Genomic DNA, 6,239 nt, shown 5'->3' with positions numbered 1-6,239 from the left:
TAAAGCAATCATCGAATACAATATTCCTCAGTAATCGAATCCCCCCTCTATTTGTCACAGAGAATCACAGTGGTATTCATCATGTGTACAAACAACTCACTTAATAGCTTCTGCAAACCATACAGCTTCACACAAGATCATACTCGTAGCTATGTATTCAGTCTCGGTGGTGCTTATAGCAACCAATTTCTGCTTCCTACTCATCCATGATATAGAAGCAAATCCAAAGAGAACCAGCACTGAGAAGTGCTCTAGTAATCCTCCACACTGCCTGCCGAGTCAGCATTCGAATAATCATGCAGTTTCATATTTCCAGCAGTATATCTCAATCCATGAGATATTGTGCCCCGAAGATATCTCAAAAGATTCTTGGCACCAATCCAGTGAGGCTCAATCAAATATGAGCTCACCATGCTAACTGCAAAACATATGTCTGGACGGAAGTTCACCAAGAACATCAACACAAATGAGTTTATGAATCTCAAAGGCATTTCCCAAATCTGGTCTGACATCACTACCATATAACTTCTGAAAGTTAAGATCCTCGAGGTAGTCACAAGCTTGCAGTTTATCATTCCACATCCGGAATCCAACTCCCTCTTACTTCTGCAAATGAGAGGGTTTGCACTTGTCATAAATAGTTCGTCCTCATAAGGTACTGGTATGAGAGGTCTATCATCCACAACCTTCGAGTAATGGTTTGGATCGGTTCCTAGTGAATCTCAGCTTCATCAGACAGCTATCAATCCTCTCATACTACGCCCAGGGTGTTTTGCTTCAAGCCATAGAGGGCTTTCTTTCACCTGGATAGATGAGATTCCCGATCATGAATCTCAAACTCCTCGGGTTGTTCCAAACCTGTGGACCTGCTGCATGAGGAGAATGGTCCCCTTATAATATTTTCCTGTGGTACATCTCAAACATGTACCTTCATGCTCTTCTTGAATCCAGGCATCCCTATCACAATCTGACTCACATCGAGTAGGGCCCCATAGGTAGACCTTCAGTGTTATAGATGCGATATGTCAATTGACATGATCCCCAATGGACCATCCTGCAACTTGATACAAATTGCCAACCCTGAAACCTTTGACTTCCATTTCTGAGATGGACACCAAGTTCTTCTTGCGATTAGGTACATAAAACAAATTCTTGTAAATGAATAGAGTTACCCTCATTCAATTGAGGGGTAACATTCCCTATACCCTTTCCAATATAGGTGGCATCGACCCAAGTATAATCCCACGGTTGTTTCCATCTCTACCAAATTCGAGAGAGCACCCTTCTATCCAATGAGGTGCCTTGAAGCACTACGATCAATAAGCCAAATTCCCAAAGAATCTGAAGGAGAGGGCCAATACAAGATAACGCTTCTTTATCTTATTAGAAACAACATTTGATTCTTCATACATGGGGTTCCTTGCTTTCTCTGAAGAGTTGGTTGTTTCCTTGATGACCTACATTACCTGTCATTTCTCTAATCATTGAAGATGTCCCTGAAATGATTGTTATCATCATCAAGTGATGTGTCCCTACCTCAGACACTCCTTCGCATAATGGCCGAACTTATTACAACCAAGGCATTTGCCTTTCCTTCCACCCTTAGATCCAGACTTCACATTGAAGTGATCTTTAGGTAGGCCATCAGAAACTTTTGCTGTGCCATTCTGATAATATTTTCTGCTTCGACTTCACCCTTGGTGAATTGGAAGAGGGATAAGGAATCCATTGATCCTTTTTTCTTTTCCCAACTTTCTTCAGTGATTGCTCTTTCATTCTTGCTTAGGCATTGCCTTCACCTTAGCTCTGATATCATGTTAATTTTAGGTATGTTCTATGCTTAGAGCAATTTATTTCAATTTTCACAGTTAGCTCAATATCTTTTCCAGCGTAGCAATCACATCAACATTAAAGTAAACTGCAGATAGAACATAAACATAAATCACAGAAGACAAGCCAAGACAAGAGGACACAAGATGTGGCGCTAGCTAGGGACAAAACCCAATGTGGGGAACCCTTGATCAATTCTTCTTATATGTTCTTCAATAGTTTGGCAGAGAGAGAGAGAGAGAGAGAGAGATAGTACGTTTACAACATAAGTCAACACTTTGACTTATCTAGACAAGAGCATAGATCATCTCTAAGAAGATGATACATGAGATCAGTTGAAGACATGCTGCTTCAACTGATTCTCCAAGGTGATTCCTTCACCTATCCTTGTGTTGCATTTCATCATCATGCTGCACCTCATCGCACTGCACCATGTTGCACCCATCATCCTTATGTTTCATCTCATCACGCTTCATTAATCATGACTATACCCATCATTGTATTGCATTATGTGCCATTGCTACACCATATTGCCACACTGACCTATGTGTAGGATACACCTTGCTTGCTTATTGTCCCTAGCTTGCTTGTTGTCCCTAGCATGCTTTTTGTCCTTAGCATGCTTCCTGTTGCATGCTAATTGTCCCTTGCATGCTAGCTGTAACATTGCATGCTTCGTGTATTTGCTACTAAGTACCATACAACTGTCCCAATGTTAGTTAGTTGTCCCTTGCATGATGCTCTCCTTTGAAGACAGATGCTCCGGTTGTTCCGGCAGTTCCCGACAGTTCTGGCAGTTCTGGTTGTTCCCAGCAATTCTGCCAGTTCTCGGTAGTTCCGCTAGTTCTGCCAATTCTGCCAGTTCCCGCCAGTTCCGGTTGCTCCCAGCAGTTCCGACTTCTGCACTCTACGTCATCTTTTTCGGTTGTTCTGTCAATTCTGGCAGTTCTGGCTTCTTCCCTCTGCATCAACTTTCCCGGCTTTTCTGACTTTTGCCCTCTGCGTCAACTTTCTCGGTTGTTCCGACAGTTCCCGACAATTCCGGCTATTCCCAGAAGTTTCCGCTTCTACCCTCTGCATCAGCTTTTCTAGCTGTTCCAGCAGTTCCCGGTAGTTTCGGCTTCTGCCCTCTACGTCAACTTTCCTAGCTATTCTGACAGTTCCCGGCAGTTCTGACTATTCCCGGTAGTTCTAGCTTATGCCCTCTGCGTCAGCTTTCCCGGCTGTTCCGACAGTTCCGGCTTTTGCCCTCTAGATTAGGCCATTGTTATCCCTTAGGATCTCTCCTCCTACTGAAACCCAAAGACAAGTAGAGAGGAAGAGATCCCAAGTGTGTTGAAATGACTTGAAGGCCACCTCTATTTATACTAAAAAGTTGAGCACAAGTGGGCTTTATTTGGTTGCTAGCTGACCTTGATAAATTGTCCCATAACACAAATAAATTCATATCTCCATGAATAATTATTGGAATTGGATGGTCTTTAGATCAATCCTACACCTCTTGATGAGATGGATCCAAGAAAAATATCAGCTTCCATTAATAAGATGACCCACATGGGGTTTGGCCCTAGTTTCCAATTTTAACATAAACGAATTTTGTTGTGATCGTCTTGATGAAGCGGACGTAGCCACAGTTTTTGAGCCAATCTAAGAACTTTGAATTTTGAGCTAAATACTGAGCACCTGATCATTCCTCCCCACTAGAAGCCTTTTTTACCCCAAAAGATACTATCATCTAACAAGTAGATGAGGGTAAAGCCCCCTCACCTTTCCAAGCTCGATCTAATTGGCTTTTGATGAGTTTGTTTCCTTGAGATCCTCTTAAAGGAAATCAACATTCGCTTACTTTGAGGACCCCATTCTATACCTGTACTTGTCTTTGCCCTTTTCAAGCTGATCTTGCACTGTTTGTTGCACCATCTTCAGTCGTTCATATAAACTCATGGTTTTTCCATGTCGCCATCAAAATCAACATCCTTCTTACCAAGATGACAGAACAAAATATAACGCAAATGGATGAAAAAATTTCACTACTTGGTTTTCTTGACTCGAGCCCGATTGTACATCTTGAAAGTATGAAATTTTCCAAACATAACTTTCATGTAAAGTATAATGACGCTTGAATACAACAATTACATAACCAATATGCCTGAAAGGCATAACAATGAACTTGTTTCTTATACCTCTTTTGTACCTTCAAACCAAGTGAAATTTTTGACAAATATCCATCCAAAGAAAGTGCATGGATCACTGCAACTTAATATTTGCACCATGAAAATCTTATAAATAAAATAATATGGTGAAGTTGCTTTCATAAACTTGAAACTCAAATGAACCTTTCAAGTTTTAAAGAGCATAAAAAATAATTGAACTGATCTTTTGGTTTGAAGCAACACATGCCTCTTGTTGTTTGCCTCCCCACTGGAAGAATTTTCACACACATGAAAATGCATGCCAAGGAGCTTTGAAAGAAGAAATGTCAACAAAAATTCTTCTCCAACGTTGGGTTGCTCCCAACAAACCTCTTACCAAAATGATGATCTTTGGCGTTGACCAATCAACAATGGCATCCAACTTGGAGAGGCTTGCCTTCAACTTACCTCCTCCAATATCATAGCCCAAATGCATCAAATAAGTGAAACCCAACTTGTACTTTGATATCTTCAAAACATCAAACAACGTTCCTTCATATATGACATGTGCATAACAAAACTTTCTAAACATGTTTATGTCACCCAAGTGGACAGTTTCTTCAAGAAAGGACTCTTTTTTTCCATAATTCAAATACATGTATGTAGTAGAAGTGCTACAAAGAACATACAACATTAAAATCCATACAAATCATTCTTGTTGGTGTTATGTATATTCTTGCACTGACCTCTTTTTACAACCTTGATTTGACAAAAAATACTCCTTTTGTCCTCTTTCCTGAAATACTTACCATTCTTCTTTGGCATCATAACCATTGGTGCACAACATGGCATAAGGGATGCTTGAATGATCCCATTGTTTAACAAACTTTTGCATTGCATTGGTGTCTCTACACTTTGCAATTTTGTCAACTCTTGCATGCTAACATCACAAAAATAAACCTCTTGTTGCAAAGATATTTCATGTGAATTTCTTTCTCCTTGAAGGACGACTCTTTCACAACCTAAAATACTTCATCACTCTGATGAACTGAACCAACCAAATCAAAATTGAAACTTGCATTACATGCAAAAACATTTTCATAAACAATATCATCATTTGAGTTGAACATGAGAAGTACTAAACTTTTACTTGAATTCATTGGTCTTTTTGCCTCCCCTGCATTAGCCAAAGAAATGTTCAGCTTTTTGCAATGGGATCTCACTATGTACTCTACACCATCTTTGAACAAGTGATACTTGTTTTCATGGTGGTAAAAGGTTGTTTTCCAATCATACAAATATGGACTACCCAACACCACACCTGAAATATCAAGCGATACCACATCTAACTCTACTTCGTCAACAAAATTTGCAGTGATTGCAAACTTAAGCAAACATTTTCTTGTAACCTCTAAACTTTTGTCTTTTGTTATCCATCCCAAAGGGTATGGTTTATGGTGAGGTACAGTTTCAAGATTCAATCTTTTGACTAAGTCTTTAGAGATTATTTTCGCTTGCGACCCACTATCGAAGAGTGTGTCAATCTTGGTGTGTTTAGAGATGACCCTAACATGAAATAACTCAATTCGTCTCTTTTCATCTGGAGTAGTAATAGTGTTAAATTTTTGTGAACTAGTGCTTGCAATATCTTGTTTTCCTTTGATTCCCATGACAATGATTTTGTTTTCATCACCTGATTCAGAACCTAAATTTTCTTTAGTGATAGCAGTGGCTTTTTGTTTCCCTTTATTGTTGAACTTATTTGGTCTCATTTCTGGATGCAATTTCCAATACTGGACTTCATCATGCCCCTCTTTGGAACAATGTTTGCATGTGATTTTCTCCCCTTCTTTCTTCACACTTGCATTCTTCTTTCCGTTCCATTTTCCTCCTTTCTCTTTCTCCTTACCCTTAGGTGTATTTTTATTACTATCCTCTTCATAAGTGTTCTTTCCTCTAGATTCAAGATGTGTGGCTTGAACACATACTTCATCTAAATTGTTTGTATTGAACATAAGAATAGTATGTTTCAGATAGGAATGTAAACCCCCAATATATTTCAGCAGTGTATCTTGAGAATTCAAATTCACTCCTAATAACAAAGCCCTTTTTCCAAACTCCTATGTATAATCTTGGATTGTTTGGCCTTTAAGCTTCCTAAAATTCTGCCAACTGAAGGATAAAATTGTCTATTAATTGCAGAAACAAATTCAACCCAACTGATGGATATCTTACCATGGATTCGCATTTCCTCTTGAGTCTTTGCTTCCCACCAAA

Source organism: Pinus tabuliformis, chromosome X (assembly GCF_031772625.1).
Source record: "Pinus tabuliformis cultivar Carrire ecotype Pingquan chromosome X, CPIR1, whole genome shotgun sequence".
NCBI classification, from domain to species: Eukaryota; Viridiplantae; Streptophyta; class Pinopsida; order Pinales; family Pinaceae; genus Pinus; species Pinus tabuliformis.
This window is presented reverse-complemented; position numbering follows the sequence as displayed.